At 47.9% G+C, this 17,500-nt stretch overlaps 7 non-coding genes and 4 pseudogenes across 7 annotated transcripts; all 11 read left to right on the top strand.

The window, feature by feature from the left end:
- The first annotated feature begins 504 nt into the window (after nucleotides 1–504).
- Nucleotides 505–623, top strand: LOC142201827 (5S ribosomal RNA). The gene has a single exon (XR_012715716.1). It is a non-coding gene; the product is annotated as a 5S ribosomal RNA (ribosomal RNA).
- A 722-nt stretch (nucleotides 624–1,345) lies between these two features.
- Nucleotides 1,346–1,454, top strand: LOC142201605 (5S ribosomal RNA; annotated as a pseudogene).
- An 8,939-nt stretch (nucleotides 1,455–10,393) lies between these two features.
- LOC142202110 (5S ribosomal RNA) lies at nucleotides 10,394–10,512 on the top strand. The gene has a single exon (XR_012715986.1). It is a non-coding gene; the product is annotated as a 5S ribosomal RNA (ribosomal RNA).
- Nucleotides 10,513–11,233: 721 nt separating this feature from the next.
- Nucleotides 11,234–11,352, top strand: LOC142202212 (5S ribosomal RNA; annotated as a pseudogene).
- A 727-nt stretch (nucleotides 11,353–12,079) lies between these two features.
- On the top strand, nucleotides 12,080–12,198 carry LOC142202147 (5S ribosomal RNA). Its single transcript, XR_012716021.1, has one exon. It is a non-coding gene; the product is annotated as a 5S ribosomal RNA (ribosomal RNA).
- Nucleotides 12,199–12,919: 721 nt separating this feature from the next.
- On the top strand, nucleotides 12,920–13,038 carry LOC142202150 (5S ribosomal RNA). The gene has a single exon (XR_012716024.1). It is a non-coding gene; the product is annotated as a 5S ribosomal RNA (ribosomal RNA).
- Nucleotides 13,039–13,759: 721 nt separating this feature from the next.
- Nucleotides 13,760–13,868, top strand: LOC142201614 (5S ribosomal RNA; annotated as a pseudogene).
- A 720-nt stretch (nucleotides 13,869–14,588) lies between these two features.
- LOC142202183 (5S ribosomal RNA) lies at nucleotides 14,589–14,707 on the top strand. Its single transcript, XR_012716055.1, has one exon. It is a non-coding gene; the product is annotated as a 5S ribosomal RNA (ribosomal RNA).
- Nucleotides 14,708–15,428: 721 nt separating this feature from the next.
- On the top strand, nucleotides 15,429–15,547 carry LOC142201776 (5S ribosomal RNA). Its single transcript, XR_012715667.1, has one exon. It is a non-coding gene; the product is annotated as a 5S ribosomal RNA (ribosomal RNA).
- A 721-nt stretch (nucleotides 15,548–16,268) lies between these two features.
- LOC142201439 (5S ribosomal RNA) lies at nucleotides 16,269–16,387 on the top strand (annotated as a pseudogene).
- Nucleotides 16,388–17,108: 721 nt separating this feature from the next.
- LOC142201842 (5S ribosomal RNA) lies at nucleotides 17,109–17,227 on the top strand. The gene has a single exon (XR_012715730.1). It is a non-coding gene; the product is annotated as a 5S ribosomal RNA (ribosomal RNA).
- Nucleotides 17,228–17,500: the final 273 nt, after the last annotated feature.

Raw genomic sequence — 17,500 nt, 5'->3', positions numbered from 1 at the left:
TTAATAATAGCAGGCTTCATTTCCATAGCATCTGGGCCTCCCGCCAGGCTGGAGGCCATAGCTAGTAACCTGCAGACCAATTTACAGGGCAACACAGGCTGAACATCTTTGCAGGCAACGCGCCCTAGGAAAAGAGAAGCCGACCGAAAAGCAGCTTCGCTTCCAGGCACGGGCAACCATATTACCTTCTTCCTTAGCCGACTCCTGGACAATGGGCTCCGGCCCAGCTTGCTCTTTCTTTCACCCCCAGGATGGTTTCTTAGCCCTGCGCAGACCCTGCGCCCAGCCCTTTTGAAAGAGGGCGGCTTCGGCCTGTGACTGGTTGCTGAACCACACCTGTGGGTATAAGGGCCGCCCCCAGCCCTTGCACTGCTCCTGCTGGAATATGAAGTTCCCTTAAGAGAAGGCAAAAAGTGAAGAAAAAGGCCTAGCGTGGAGTAGTGCAAAGAGCTGCCGGCAGCCAGGCTGCAAAGTAGAAGAGGAGTAAGTGAGAGGCCTGTCTCTGCCTACGGCCACACCACCCTGAACACGCCCGATCTTGTCTGATCTCGGAAGCTAAGCAGGGTCGGGCCTGGTTAGTACTTGGATGGGAGACCGCCTGGGAATACCAGGTGCTGTAGGCTTTTGCTTTTCCTCACTTCCACCAGCAGGGGGTCACTCTCCTCTATGCCATTTTTACATTCACTTTTTACACTGCACACTTGCTTCTTTTACATTCGCTTTCTCTCTTGCACTCTTTAGTCCTTGCAAAATCCTAGTATTCTCATTCGTACCGCTATCACTCTTAGCAGCTGCAGCCGCAGCGGGCGTGGTGGCCACCAGCGTTATGGCTTTTTACTTTTAATAATAGCAGGCTTCATTTCCATAGCATCTGGGCCTCCCGCCGGGCTGGAGGCCATAGCTAGTAACCTGCAGACCAATTTACAGGGCAACACAGGCTGAACATATTTGAGGGCAACGCGCCCAAGGAAAAGAGAAGCCGACTGAAAAGCAGCTTCGCTTCCAGGCACGGGCAACCATCTCACCTTCTTCCTTAGCCGACTCCTGGACAACGGGCTCCGGCCCAGCTTGCTCTTTCTTTCACCCCCAGGAATTTTTTCTTAGCCCTGCGCAGACCCTGCGCCCAGCCCTTTTGAAAGAGGGCGGCTGCGGCCTGTGACTGGTTGCTGAACCACACCTGTGGGTATAAGGGCCGCCCCCAGCCCTTGCACTGCTCCTGCTGGAATATGAAGTTCCCTTAAGAGAAGGCAAAAAGTGAAGAAAAAGGCCTAGCGTGGAGTAGTGCAAAGAGCTGCCGGCAGCCAGGCTGCAAAGTAGAAGAGGAGTAAGTGAGAGGCTTTTTTCTGCCTATGGCCACACCACCCTGAACACGTCCGATCTTGGAAGCTAAGCAGCGTCAGGCCTGGTTAGTACTTGGATGGGAGACCGCCTGGGAATACCAGGTGCTGTAGGCTTTTGCTTTTCCTCACTTCCACCAGCAGGGGGTCACTCTCCTCTATGCCATTTTTACATTCACTTTTTACACTGCACACTTGCTTCTTTTACATTCGCTTTCTCTCTTGCACTCTTTAGTCCTTGCAAAATCCTAGTATTCTCATTCGTACTGTAATGTCTCGGTACTGCTAGTCCAATTCGCTCTACTCATCCTTGCAGACTGAGATAGCATGGACATTTTTGTATAAGGTAAATATTTTCTGTGAAGCATGGGATTTTTTCAAAAAAACAATCGGACCTTGATTGATGAAAAGAATCCAAGGAGTTTATTTCATGAAGTCCAGTTTTAACAAAAAAAAATAATTCTTCAGAAAATTTCCATAATGCATACAACAAACACCTTGTACCTCAGGCTGCTGTAGTCTCACAAACAATTCATCATGTGAACTTCACCAACACATACATACCCAGCTTTCTGGGAATTGGAATCATTTTATACCTTAGACATTTCCCATAATACTCTGCAGTTTTCCCTATAAAACCCTGGAGTTGCTGCAGACTTGCCTCTTATAAGATCAGGGGAGACACACCCAGTGCAACTCCACTCATGCAGGTAAATATGCAAAAACACTTTATAAATCCATGTTAATGTGAACAGTTCCTTAGTGTTAGTATATGGTTCCCAGATGGTAAGACAAGAAATAGTAGGAAAATAGAGCATTAGGTGGCCAGCCTAATGAGGAAAGAAAGAAATAAGAAGCAGTAATAGAACATTCACACAGAGATATTACCAGATCTGGGGTCTTATGTACCACCACTAAGGTTACAAAGAAGAAATCACATGGAAACACAACACAAAATAGTTTACCTCTTCACATTCCTCCCCCCTTAAGAAGAAGCTTGTCCTTCTTCAGACAGCTTTCACTTCAGCACCATACCTGGACAAATGATCGGCATTTTGGTGCTTGGACCCTGACCGATGTTGTATCTCAAATTTAAATGGCTGTAATGCTAAATACCATCTAGTTATTCTGGCATTTTTGTCCTTCATGGTATGAATCCAAGTGAGGGGATGATGATCCGTCACTAAAGTAAACTCTCTTCCTAATAAATAATAGCGTAATGCCTCCAATGCCCACTTTATCGCCAGCCCTTCCTTCTCGATTGTAGAATACTTTTGTTCACGGGGAAAAAGTTTCCTACTTAAATAAAGAATAGGGTGTTCCTCACCATTAATCTCTTGACTCAGGACTGCCCCAAGTCCCACCTCAGATGCATCAGTCTGTACAATAAATGCTTTGTCATAGTTTGGACTTTGTAAGACTGGTTCTTTACACAAAATTTCTTTTATTTGTTCAAAAGCTAAATCACATTCTGTTGTCCATATCACGTCCTCTCTACTGTTCTTTTTAGTTAGGTCGGTTAAGGGAGCAACGATAGTAGCAAAGTTTGGAATAAAACGTCTATAATAGCCAACAAGACCTAAAAAGGATCTGACCTCTTTCTTTGTGGCTGGAATAGTCGCAGATTGAATGGCTTGTACTTTGGATATCTCTGGCCTTACTTTACCACTACCCACAATAAACCCAAGGTACTTTGTTTCTTGGAATCCCAAAGCACATTTACGTGGATTAATTGTAAATCCTGCTTTCCCAATTTCAGTTATCACCTTTTCCAAGTGATACAAGTGCTCTTCCCATGATTTGCTAAAGATTACCACATCATCTAAATAAGCAGCACTGTACTCCGTATGATCCTTCAAGAGTAAGTCCATGGCTCTTTGAAACGTGGCTGGAGCACCATGAAGACCAAATGGCATGTTTCTGAACTGATACAAACCATTAGGCATCACAAAGGCAGTTTTTTCTTTTGATTTCTCATCAAGTGGAATTTGCCAATAGCCCTTACATAAATCTAGGGTAGAAATATATTCTGCACACCCCAATCTATCTATGAGCTCATCAATACGTGGCATTGGGTAATTGTCAAAACTAGATATAGCATTAATTTTACGAAAATCTATGCAAAATCTTATTGTCCCATCTTTTTTCCCAACCATCACTACAGGTGATGACCAAGGACTTTTAGAGGGTTCAATAACGCCCAATTTAAGCATTTCCTGAACCTCATTTTCAGCCTTACCCTTTAATTTTTCAGGTATACGATAAGGTCTCTGTCTGATAGGTGGATGATCTCCAGTATTTATTGTATGAGAAACTAACGATACACGGCCAGGCTTACTTCCAAAAATATGTGAACTGGACCCTATAATCTTCCTCAAGTCACAATGTTGCTCTTTAGATAACTTTGGATTCAATGTTACCTCTGACCAGTGAGCACAATTTTTCAACAAATCATAGATTTCTTCAGACACATCTTGTGAAGACTCTGCTACAATAGTACACGTAGTGTTATCTTTAGGACCAACCTCTGGTTCAATCCAACGTTTTAATAAATTTACATGGTAAACCTTATTTTTTTGATTTTTATCTGGGGTTTCAATTTCAAAGTCAACAGGACCTGTTTGTCTAACCACTTTATATGGCCCTTGCCATCTGGCCAACAACTTATTCTCACTGCTGGGAAGCAAGAGAAGAACCTTATCCCCAACTTTAATCGATTTATTTTTGGCATGTTGATCATACCATTTCTTTTGGTAAACTTTTGCCTTGTGGACATTATCATGAGCTACCTTAATCAATTTCATTAATCTTTCTCTCATTTCCAATACATGTTCCACCACATTTTTCTGATGACCATCTTTACCTTCCCATACCTCTTTAATAACATCCAAGAGTCCCCTGGGTCGTCTCCCATATAACAATTCAAAAGGACTAAACCCTGTAGACTCTTGTGGAACCTCACGATAGGCAAATAATAGAAAGGGCAACCATTTGTCCCACAGTTTTGGATCATTATGTGCAAATTTCCTAAGCATGTTTTTCAAGGTTTGGTTATACCGTTCAGTCACCCCATCAGTTTGTGGATGATAAGGGGTAGTCCTGAGAGGCTGTATACCAAGAAGCTTATAAACTTCTAACAGAAAGGAAGATGTAAAGTTACTCCCCTGATCAGTAAGGATTTGCTTAGGTAATCCAACCCTGCTAAACACCTTCAAAATTTCCTCTGCAACTCTTTTAGCAGTAACTGTGCGCATAGGTATGGCTTCAGGATACTTGGTACAGTAATCAACAATTGTAAGAATAAAACGGTTACCTTTGGAACTTCTTTCTAGTGGACCGATAATATCCATACCCACAGTATTAAATGGTTCATCAATTATTGGTAAGGGTATAAGCTCTGCTTTGGGAGGAGCTGAAGCAGTGTACTGACATATTGGGCAACTACGACAGTAAGTAGTGATCTCATCATAAACTCCAGGCCAATAGAACCGATAGAGTACTCTGGCCAAAGTTCTTTTATAACCCAAATGTCCAGCAACAGGAATATCATGCGCTAATTTCAAAATTTCTGGTCTAAACTTTTTTGGCACAACTAACTGTTGCACTTGTTCTCCTGTTTTTGGGTGACTACACACTCTATATAAAATATTGTTTTCCACCAGATAATAGGGTGTAACAAGCTGCTTACCACTTTCTGCAACCACTTTACTGTTAGTTAAACCGTGTTCATACAATGCATATAAGTCAATGTCCTGTTTTTGTTCAAATGCAATATCAGTGTCCCACAAGTCAGCATTTTTATACTTGCCATCCAGGGAAACTCTTCTCCTAGAGACATCCTGCTGTCCTGGAACTCTCAGAGGCTTGGATGATGGCGGCTCCATGATGTCCTCATGGAATGGGAAAATGTCCTCCAAAGTCTCACCTCTCTTGTGTGCCTTTGCTTTAGCTCTGGTAGTCACAGCAGACAGCTGGCTTTTCCCCATTAGCAAATCTTTGAATCCGGGTGTGGTTCTTCCAAGGATCACTGGTACTTGTAGTTCTGGAACAACAACTACTGGCATGGTAAAACATTTTTCATCCAACTGCAGGTCAATATTTGATGTGGAGTATTTTTTTGTATCTCCATGAACACAAGTAATTGGCACTTTGGGAGAGTCCATCTTCTGAGTTATTAGGTTCTCCTTTACCAAGCTTAATTTACTGCCAGAATCAAGCAAAGCATTCACGTTCTGTCCATTAACTTGGATTGGCAGCATGAAGTCACTGCTAGCAAAAAACAATCCAGACTTTGTGCCTTTAGAGCTTTTCCTGGGGCAAAATTTAGCTATGTGTCCCTTTTCTTGGCAAATATAGCACATTTTTTCACTGGTGACAGTTTGTAATGGACTTCTGGCTTCTTGACCTCTCCCTCCAGAGAAAGTTCTGAATGGTTTGGATGGGCCAGTTGCAGACCTGCTTAAGTCTCTCTTTGCTAGGATAAAGTCCTCTGCCAAAGAAATAGCTTTGTCAGCATTTTTGGGCCGATGTTTTTTAACCCAAGCAAGAACATCAGCTGGAAGAATTTGTAGAAACTGTTCAAGTATGATCGCTTCACTAATCTGCTCAGTCGTCTTGTTGTCTGGTTTCATCCATTTCATGTATAAGTCTTGCAGGCGAGTAAAGACTTCTCTTGGACCATCAGTGTAGCTGTACTTGAGTTCTCTGAACCTCTGTCTATAGGTTTCCTCACTGATGTCATATCGCCTTAGAATAGTCTCTTTAACCAAGTCATAGTTATTTGCATCATTCATGTTCATGTGGCTATATGCCAGTTGGGCTTGTCCAGTAAGATATGGCGCCAGTCTTACCACCCACTGTTCCTTAGGCCACTGACAGGTATGTGCAATTCTTTCAAATGTGGTTAAATATGCTTCAATATCATCTTCTGGAGAAAGTTTAGTCATGCGAGGGTCTTTCCAAGCAACAGGCGGTCTCAGGGTTTGAAACAGCTCCCTCCAGCGTTCATCCTGACGTCGCAATTCCTCGCAATTTCTCCTGGCTTCCTCCATTTGCCTTTTTTCTGCATTGATCTGCTGCACAGTTAACCATTTCATAAGGTCAGCAATGCTCTCTGGTAAAGTCTTTTCAGAAGGCTCAGCAACACTTGGAGTTAATGGAGCAGCTGTGGCTCCTTGCCCTTCTGCATCCTCCTCTAGCAGTGCTCTCTGTCTGACACCTTGACTTTCCATATTCACCAGTTTCCTTGCAACAGTTCGCTTTGCAGACTTAGTTGGCGGCTTTGCATTAATACGCCAGGAACGTGTTTTGTACATAACTCCCTTGTTTCTTTAGGCTTGAGTACTTACAGCAATACTCCAAAAATCATCCCGTTTCTGACACCATATGTGAAGCATGGGATTTTTTCAAAAAAACAATCGGACCTTGATTGATGAAAAGAATCCAAGGAGTTTATTTCATGAAGTCCAGTTTTAACAAAAAAAAATAATTCTTCAGAAAATTTCCATAATGCATACAACAAACACCTTGTACCTCAGGCTGCTGTAGTCTCACAAACAATTCATCATGTGAACTTCACCAACACATACATACCCAGCTTTCTGGGAATTGGAATCATTTTATACCTTAGACATTTCCCATAATACTCTGCAGTTTTCCCTATAAAACCCTGGAGTTGCTGCAGACTTGCCTCTTATAAGATCAGGGGAGACACACCCAGTGCAACTCCACTCATGCAGGTAAATATGCAAAAACACTTTATAAATCCATGTTAATGTGAACAGTTCCTTAGTGTTAGTATATGGTTCCCAGATGGTAAGACAAGAAATAGTAGGAAAATAGAGCATTAGGTGGCCAGCCTAATGAGGAAAGAAAGAAATAAGAAGCAGTAATAGAACATTCACACAGAGATATTACCAGATCTGGGGTCTTATGTACCACCACTAAGGTTACAAAGAAGAAATCACATGGAAACACAACACAAAATAGTTTACCTCTTCCTGGGGCAAAATTTAGCTATGTGTCCCTTTTCTTGGCAAATATAGCACATTTTTTCACTGGTGACAGTTTGTAATGGACTTCTGGCTTCTTGACCTCTCCCTCCAGAGAAAGTTCTGAATGGTTTGGATGGGCCAGTTGCAGACCTGCTTAAGTCTCTCTTTGCTAGGATAAAGTCCTCTGCCAAAGAAATAGCTTTGTCAGCATTTTTGGGCCGATGTTTTTTAACCCAAGCAAGAACATCAGCTGGAAGAATTTGTAGAAACTGTTCAAGTATGATCGCTTCACTAATCTGCTCAGTCGTCTTGTTGTCTGGTTTCATCCATTTCAGGGAGTTTACCTCCCCCTTCATTCCTTCTATATATTTCTATTCTTCCAGAGCCAGCACACAGGGGGTCTATTAATGCGCCATCTTGTGGATGTTTTTGTGAACTGCACCTGCCTATACTTTGCCATTGTAATTTGAGTTGTTACTGTAAAGGGAGTGTCCATTATGATTAGCTGACCTCCAGGACCAATCAGTCTCCCTTGACTGGCCTGGAGGGAGAGTTGAGTGACCACCCTCTCTAGAGGGGGCTGGGGACGTTTTTGGCTGATGTCTTTTGTGTGGGGCTACAAGGCTAAGAGAGGATACACAGCTAGCAGACTGAGCACATGGAGCAAGAATGATGGCTGCCCACTGTCAGGGTACACCAAGCAGAGATGCCTTCTCCTCTGTCCTCAAGGCCCTTCTCAGAGAGTGTTTTCCTCTGAAGCTCTAATCTTACAAGTGCTGAAGTTGATGGACTTGTCTTATCCGTACATCTGGGACCTCACACGTATATCTCTATCCAAGTAAGACCTTGGGACAAATCTATAGTTAAGAAACCCATAGCTAGTCTGGCGGAAATTGAGGGTCTCCCGCTGCCGAATTGTATCTCCTCTTCTATATACGTGTACCCAGTTTGTTGAGGACTAACCCCCTGGATACAGGCCATCTTTACAAGTATATACAAGTTAACTGCCAAGCAACTACTATCCAAAGCATTCTGCCCCATCCTCTGCTAATTGGACACAACCTACAAAGATCGCTGTATTGTATGTGAAGAAGTCCTCCATATGTACATTTGTATTACTTTGTCCTGCTAGTAAAAAGAAAAGCAACGATTACCCCCGAAGCCTGGTTGTCTGTTGTCATTGTCAGATATCACGCAGGGGAGGGTAGTCGGGGACATCAAAAGGAAGAGCTGGTGCACATTTGGGACCCAGGGACTCCCCCTTGAAAGCCGGCCACATCGGATATAATCACCAGCGATACCAGCCCTGGCCCTCCTGAGTGTTGCAAACCCTTTATCCTGTTCGTGACGCCACAAAAAGTTAAAGGGTTTGCAACGCTCGGGAAGGCCAGGGCTGGTATCACGGTAATATATCCGATGTGGCCGGCTTTCAGGGGGGTCCCTGGGTCCCGAAAGTGCACCAAATCTCCTTTTTGATGTCCCCGACTACCCACCCCTGCTCTGATATCTGACAGTGACAACAGACAACCAGGCTTCGGGGGTAATTGTTGCTCTTTTTACTAGCAGGACGAGTTGATACAAATATACAGATGACGGAGTGATTCTTCACATACAATACAGCGATCTTTATAGACAATGTCCACTTAATCAGGTGATGGAGCTTTGAGCAAGAATACCTTGGACTTGGTTAACTCGTAGTAGCTTGGGAAGTTAAACTTGTATATACTTGTAGGGATGGCCTGTATCCAGGGGGTTAGTCCTCAACAAAGCTGGGTACAAGTATATAGAAGAGGCGATACAAGTTATCGACGGCGGGGGACCCTCAATTTCCGTCAGATTAGCTATGGGCTCCTTAAATATATATTTGTCCCAAAGACTTACTTGAATAAAGAAATACGTGTGGAGTTCCCAGATGTATGGATACCAGACGGCCTACTCGTAGAGACGTGGAGCTTCAGGGGAAAACACTCCCTGAGGAACATCTTGGAGGCAGAGGAAAAGGCATCTCTGCTTGGAGATTCAGAAGAAAGTATTCTCTGAGAAGAAGCTTGGGTACAGAGGAAAAGACGTCTCTGTTACAATTTCCCGGAGACTTAGCTGCCATTTTTACAGCTTCCCATGTGCTCAGCTCAACACCGAAGACATAAGACCAAAAAGTTCCCAACCCCCTCTCTAGAGTGGGCGGTCACTCAGCTCCGCCTCCAGGCCAGCCAAGCTCCCTTGAGTGGTCCTGGAGGTCATCTAATTATAATGGACACTCCCTTTACAGTGCCAGCTCAAATTACAATGACAAAGTATAGGCAGGTGTAGTTCACAAAAACATCCACAAGATGGCGCATTAATAGACCCCTGTGTGCTGGCTCTGGAAGAATAGAAATATATAGAAGGAATGAAGGGGGAGGAAAATATTTACCTTATATGAAAATGTCCATGCTATCTCGGTCTGCAAGGATTATTAGAGGGAATTGCACTAGCAGTACCGGGACATTACAGTACCGCTATCACTCTTAGCAGCTGCAGCCGCAGCGGGCGTGGTGGCCACCAGCGTTGTGGCTTTTTACTTTTAATAATAGACTTCATTTCCATAGCATCTGGGCCTCCCGCCGGGCTGGAGGCCATAGCTAGTAACCTGCAGACCAATTTACAGGGCAACACAGGCTGAACATCTTTGCAGGCAACGCGCCCTAGGAAAAGAGAAGCCGACTGAAAAGCAGCTTCGCTTCCAGGCACGGGCAACCATCTCACCTTCTTCCTTAGCCGACTCCTGGACAACGGGCTCTGGCCCAGCTTGCTCTTTCTTTCACCCCGGGATGGTTTCTTAGCCCTGCGCAGACCCTGCGCCCAGCCCTTTTGAAAGAGGGTGGCTGCGGCCTGTGACTGGTTGCTGAACCACACCTGTGGGTATAAGGGCCGCCCCCAGCCCTTGCACTGCTCCTGCTGGAATATGAAGTTCCCTTAAGAGAAGGCAAAAAGTGAAGAAAAAGGCCTAGCGTGGAGTAGTGCAAAGAGCTGCCGGCAGCCAGGCTGCAAAGTAGAAGAGGAGTAAGTGAGAGGCCTGTCTCTGCCTATGGCCACACCACCCTGAACACGCCCGATCTCGTCTGATCTTGGAAGCTAAGCAGGGTCGGGCCTGGTTAGTACTTGGATGGGAGACCGCCGTGGAATACCAGGTGCTGTAGGCTTTTGCTTTTCCTCACTTCCACCAGCAGGGGGTCACTCTCCTCTATGCCATTTTTACATTCACTTTTTACACTGCACACTTGCTTCTTTTACATTCGCTTTCTCTCTTGCACTCTTTAGTCCTTGCAAAATCCTAGTATTCTCATTCGTACCGCTATCACTCTTAGCAGCTGCAGCCGCAGCGGGCGTGGTGGCCACCAGCGTTGTGGCTTTTTACTTTTAATAATAGCAGGCTTCATTTCCATAGCATCTGGGCCTCCCGCCGGGCTGGAAGCCATAGCTAGTAACCTGCAGACCAATTTACAGGGCAACACAGGCTGAACATCTTTGCAGGCAACGCGCCCTAGGAAAAGAGAAGCCGACTGAAAAGCAGCTTCGCTTCGAGGTACGGACAACCATCTCACCTTCTTCCTTAGCCGACTCCTGGACAACAGGCTCCGGCCCAGCTTGCTCTTTCTTTCACCCCCGGGATGGTTTCTTAGCCCTGCGCAGACCCTGCGCCCAGCCCTTTTGAAAGAGGGCGGCTGCGGCCTGTGACTGGTTGCTGAACCACACCTGTGGGTATAAGGGCCGCCCCCAGCCCTTGCACTGCTCCTGCTGGAATATGAAGTTCCCTTAAGAGAAGGCAAAAAGTGAAGAAAAAGGCCTAGCGTGGAGTAGTGCAAAGAGCTGCCGGCAGCCAGGCTGCAAAGTAGAAGAGGAGTAAGTGAGAGGCCCGTCTCTGGCTACAGCCACACCACCCTGAACACGCCCGATCTTGTCTGATCTTTGAAGCTAAGCAGGGTCGGGCCTGGTTAGTACTTGAATGGGAGACCGCCTGGGAATACCAGGTGCTGTAGGCTTTTGCTTTTCCTTTTCCTCACTTCCACCAGCAGGGGGTCACTCTCCTCTATGCCATTTTTACATTCACTTTTTACACTGCACACTTGCTTCTTTTACATTCGCTTTCTCTCTTGCACTCTTTAGTCCTTGCACAATCCTAGTATTCTCATTCGTAAAGCCATCACTCTTAGCAGCTGCAGCCGCAGCAGGCGTGGTGGCCACCAGCGTTGTGGCTTTTTACTTTTAATAATAGCAGGCTTCATTTCCATAGCATCTGGGCCTCCCGCCGGGCTGGAGGCCATAGCTAGTAACCTGCAGACCAATTTACAGGGCAACACAGGCTGAACATCTTTGCAGGCAACGCGCCCTAGGAAAAGAGAAGCCGACGGAAAAGCAGCTTCGCTTCCAGGCACGGGCAACCATCTTACCTTCTTCCTTAGCCGACTCCTGGACAACGGGCTCCGGCCCAGCTTGCTCTTTCTTTCACCCCCAGGATGGTTTCTTAGCCCTGCGCAGACCCTGCGCCCAGCCCTTTTGAAAGAGGGCGGCTTCGGCCTGTGACTGGTTGCTGAACCACACCTGTGGGTATAAGGGCCGCCCCCAGCCCTTGCACTGCTCCTGCTGGAATATGAAGTTCCCTTAAGAGAAGGCAAAAAGTGAAGAAAAAGGCCTAGCGTGGAGTAGTGCAAAGAGCTGCCGGCAGCCAGGCTGCAAAGTAGAAGAGGAGTAAGTGAGAGGCCTGTCTCTGCCTATGGCCACACCACCCTGAACACGCCCGATCTCGTCTTATCTCGGAAGCTAAGCAGGGTCAGGCCTGGTTAGTACTTGGATGGGAGACCGCCTGGGAATACCAGGTGCTGTAGGCTTTTGCTTTTCCTCACTTCCACCAGCAGGGGGTCTCACTCCTCTATGCCATTTTTACATTCAATTTTTACACTGCACACTTGCTTCTTTTACATTCGCTTTCTCTCTTGCACTCTTTAGTCCTTGCAAAATCCTAGTATTCTCATTCGTACCGCTATCACTCTTAGCAGCTGCAGCCGCAGCGGGCGTGGTGGCCACCAGCGTTGTGGCTTTTTACTTTTAATAATAGCAGGCTTCATTTCCATAGCATCTGGGCCTCCCGCCGGGCTGGAGGCCATAGCTAGTAACCTGCAGACCAATTTACAGGGCAACACAGGCTGAACATCTTTGAGAGCAACGCGCCCAAGGAAAAGAGAAGCCGACTGAAAAGCAGCTTCGCTTCCAGGCACGAGCAACCATCTCACCTTCTTCCTTAGCCGACTCCTGGACAACGGGCTCCGGCCCAGCTTGCTCTTTCTTTCACCCCCGGGATGGTTTCTTAGCCCTGCGCAGACCCTGCGCCCAGCCCTTTTGAAAGAGGGCGGCTGCGGCCTGTGACTGGTTGCTGAACCACACCTGTGGGTATAAGGGCCGCCCCCAGCCCTTGCACTGCTCCTGCTGGAATATGAAGTTCCCTTAAGAGAAGGCAAAAAGTGAAGAAAAAGGCTTAGTGTGGAGTAGTGCAAAGAACTGCCGGCAGCCAGGCTGCAAAGTAGAAGAGGAGTAAGTGAGAGGCCTGTCTCTGCTTACGGCCACATCACCCTGAACACGCCCGATCTTGTCTGATCTTGGAAGCTAAGCAGGGTCGGGCCTGGTTAGTACTTGGATGGGAGACCGCCTGGGAATATCAGGTGCTGTAGGCTTTTGCTTTTCCTCACTTCAACCAGCAGGGGTCACTCTCCTCTATGCCATTTTTACATTCACTTTTTACACTGCACACTTGCTTCTTTTACATTCGCTTTATCTCTTGCACTCTTTAGTCCTTGCAAAATCCTAGTATTCTCATTCGTACCGCTATCACTCTTAGCAGCTGCAGCCGCAGCGGGCGTGGTGGCCACCAGCGTTGTGGCTTTTTACTTTTAATAATAGCAGGCTTCATTTCCATAGCATCTGGGCCTCCCGCCGGGCTGGAGGCCATAGCTAGTAACCTGCAGACCAATTTACAGGGCAACACAGGCTGAACATCTTTGCAGGCAACGCGCCCTAGGAAAAGAGAAGCCGACTGAAAAGCAGCTTCGCTTCCAGGCACAGGCAACCATTTCACCTTCTTCCTTAGCCGACTCCTGGACAACGGGCTCCGGCCCAGCTTGCTCTTTCTTTCACCCCCGGGATGGTTTCTTAGCCCTGCGCAGACCCTGCGCCCAGCCCTTTTGAAAGAGGGTGGCTGCGGCCTGTGACTGGTTGCTGAACCACACCTGTGGGTATAAGGGCCGCCCCCAGCCCTTGCACTGCTCCTGCTGGAATATGAAGTTCCCTTAAGAGAAGGCAAAAAGTGAAGAAAAAGGCCTAGCGTGGAGTAGTGCAAAGAGCTGCCGGGCAGCCAGGCTGCAAAGTAGAAGAGGAGTAAGTGAGAGGCCTGTCTCTGCCTACGGCCACACCACCCTCAACACGTCTGATCTTGGAAGCTAAGCAGGCTCGGGCCTGGTTAGTACTTGGATGGGAGACCGCCTGGGAATATCAGGTGCTGTAGGCTTTTGCTTTTCCTCACTTCCACCAGCAGGGGGTCACTCTCCTCTATGCCATTTTTACATTCACTTTTTACACTGCACACTTGCTTCTTTTACATTCGCTTTCTCTCTTGCACTCTTTAGTCCTTGCAAAATCCTAGTATTCTCATTCGTACCGCTATCACTCTTAGCAGCTGCAGCCGCAGCGGGCGTGGTGGCCACCAGCGTTGTGGCTTTTTACTTTTAATAATAGCAGGCTTCATTTCCATAGCATCTGGGCCTCCCGCCGGGCTGGAGGCCATAGCTAGTAACCTGCAGACCAATTTATAGGGCAACACAGGCTGAACATCTTTGCAGGCAACGCGCCCTAGGAAAAGAGAAGCCGACTGAAAAGCAGCTTCGCTTCGAGGTACGGAAAACCATCTCACCTTCTTCCTTAGCCGACTCCTGGACAACAGGCTCCGGCCCAGCTTGCTCTTTCTTTCACCCCCGGGATGGTTTCTTAGCCCTGCGCAGACCCTGCGCCCAGCCCTTTTGAAAGAGGGCGGCTGCGGCCTGTGACTGGTTGCTGAACCACACCTGTGGGTATAAGGGCCGCCCCAGCCCTTGCACTGCTCCTGCTGGAATATGAAGTTCCCTTAAGAGAAGGCAAAAAGTGAAGAAAAAGGCCTAGCGTGGAGTAGTGCAAAGAGCTGCCGGCAGCCAGGCTGCAAAGTAGAAGAGGAGTAAGTGAGAGGCCCGTCTCTGCCTACAGCCACACCACCCTGAACACGCCCGATCTTGTCTGATCTTGGAAGCTAAGCAGGGTTGGGCCTAGTTAGTACTTGAATGGGAGACCGCCTCGGAATACCAGGTGCTGTAGGCTTTTGCTTTTCCTCACTTCCACCAGCAGGGGGTCACTCTCCCCTATGCCATTTTTACATTCACTTTTTACACTGCACACTTGCTTCTTTTACATTCGCTTTCTCTCTTGCACTCTTTAGTCCTTGCACAATCCTAGTATTCTCATTCGTACCGCCATCACTCTTAGCAGCTGCAGCCGCAGCAGGCGTGGTGGCCACCAGCGTTGTGGCTTTTTACTTTTAATAATAGCAGGCTTCATTTCCATAGCATCTGGGCCTCCCGCCGGGCTGGAGGCCATAGCTAGTAACCTGCAGACCAATTTACAGGGCAACACAGGCTGAACATCTTTGCAGGCAACGCGCCCTAGGAAAAGAGAAGCCGACTGAAAAGCAGCTTCGCTTCCAGGCACGGGCAACCATCTTACCTTCTTCCTTAGCCGACTCCTGGACAACGGGCTCCGGCCCAGCTTGCTCTTTCTTTCACCCCCAGGATGGTTTCTTAGCCCTGCGCAGACCCTGCGCCCAGCCCTTTTGAAAGAGGGCGGCTTCGGCCTGTGACTGGTTGCTGAACCACACCTGTGGGTATAAGGGCCGCCCCCAGCCCTTGCACTGCTCCTGCTGGAATATGAAGTTCCCTTAAGAGAAGGCAAAAAGTGAAGAAAAAGGCCTAGCGTGGAGTAGTGCAAAGAGCTGCCGGCAGCCAGGCTGCAAAGTAGAAGAGGAGTAAGTGAGAGGCCTGTCTCTGCCTACGGCCACACCACCCTGAACACGCCCGGTCTCGTCTGATCTCGGAAGCTAAGCAGGGTCGGGCCTGGTTAGTACTTGGATGGGAGACCGCCTGGGAATACCAGGTGCTGTAGGCTTTTGCTTTTCCTCACTTCCACCAGCAGGGGGTCACTCTCCTCTATGCCATTTTTACATTCACTTTTTACACTGCACACTTGCTTCTTTTACATGCGCTTTCTCTCTTGCACTCTTTAGTCCTTGCAAAATCCTAGTATTCTCATTCGTACCGCTATCACTCTTATCAGCTGCAGCCGCAGCGGGCGTGGTGGCCACCAGCGTTGTGGCTTTTTACTTTTAATAATAGCAGGCTTCATTTCCATAGCATCTGGGCCTCCCGCCGGGCTGGAGGCCATAGCTAGTAACCTGCAGACCAATTTACAGGGCAACACAGGCTGAACATCTTTGAGGGCAACGCGCCCAAGGAAAAGAGAAGCCGACTGAAAAGCAGCTTCGCTTCCAGGCACGGGCAACCATCTCACCTTCTTCCTTAGCCGACTCCTGGACAACGGGCTCCGGCCCAGCTTGCTCTTTCTTTCACCCCCGGGATGGTTTCTTAGCCCTGCGCAGACCCTGCGCCCAGCCCTTTTGAAAGAGGGCGGCTGCGGCCTGTGACTGGTTGCTGAACCACACCTGTGGGTATAAGGGCCGCCCCCAGCCCTTGCACTGCTCCTGCTGGAATATGAAGTTCCCTTAAGAGAAGGCAAAAAGTGAAGAAAAAGGCCTAGCGTGGAGTAGTGCAAAGAGCTGCCGGCAGCCAGGCTGCAAAGTAGAAGAGGAGTAAGTGAGAGGCTTGTCTCTGCCTATGGCCACACCACCCTGAACACGCCCGATTTCGTCTGGTCTTGGAAGCTAAGCAGGGTCGGGCCTGGTTAGTACTTGGATGGGAGACCGCCGTGAAATACCAGGTGCTGTAGGCTTTTGCTTTTCCTCACTTCCACCAGCAGGGGGTCACTCTCCTCTATGCCATTTTTACATTCACTTTTTACACTGCACACTTGCTTCTTTTACATTCGCTTTCTCTCTTGCACTCTTTAGTCCTTGCACAATCCTAGTATTCTCATTCGTACCGCCATCACTCTTAGCAGCTGCAGCCGCAGCAGGCGTGGTGGCCACCAGCGTTGTGGCTTTTTACTTTTAATAATAGCAGGCTTCATTTCCATAGCATCTGGGCCTCCTGCCGGGCTGGAGGCCATAGCTAGTAACCTGCAGACCAATTTACAGGGCAACACAGGCTGAACATCTTTGCAGGCAACGCGCCCTAGGAAAAGAGAAGCCGACTGAAAAGCAGCTTCGCTTCCAGGCACGGGCAACCATCTTACCTTCTTCCTTAGCCGACTCCTGGACAACGGGCTCCGGCCCAGCTTGCTCTTTCTTTCACCCCCAGGATGGTTTCTTAGCCCTGCGCAGACCCTGCGCCCAGCCCTTTTGAAAGAGGGCGGCTTCGGCCTGTGACTGGTTGCTGAACCACACCTGTGGGTATAAGGGCCGCCCCCAGCCCTTGCACTGCTCCTGCTGGAATATGAAGTTCCCTTAAGAGAAGGCAAGAAGTGAAGAAAAAGGCCTAGCGTGGAGTAGTGCAAAGAGCTGCCGGCAGCCAGGCTGCAAAGTAGAAGAGGAGTAAGTGAGAGGCCTGTCTCTGCCTACGGCCACACCACCCTGAACACGCCCGATCTCGTCTGATCTCGGAAGCTAAGCAGGGCCGGGCCTGGTTAGTATTTGGATGGGAGACCGCCTGGGAATACCAGGTGCTGTAGGCTTTTGCTTTTCCTCACTTCCACCAGCAGGGGGTCACTCTCCTCTATGCCATTTTTACATTCTCTTTTTACACTGCACACTTGCTTCTTTTACATTCGCTTTCTCTCTTGCACTCTTTAGTCCTTGCAAAATCCTAGTATTCTCATTCGTACCGCTATCACTCTTAGCAGCTGCAGCCGCAGCGGGCGTGGTGGCCACCAGCGTTGTGGCTTTTTACTTTTAATAATAGCAGGCTTCATTTCCATAGCATCTGGGCCTCCCGCCGGGCTGGAGGC

Source organism: Leptodactylus fuscus, chromosome 4 (assembly GCF_031893055.1).
Source record: "Leptodactylus fuscus isolate aLepFus1 chromosome 4, aLepFus1.hap2, whole genome shotgun sequence".
In the NCBI taxonomy this organism is placed as follows: Eukaryota; Metazoa; Chordata; class Amphibia; order Anura; family Leptodactylidae; genus Leptodactylus; species Leptodactylus fuscus.
This window is presented reverse-complemented; position numbering and strand designations above follow the sequence as displayed.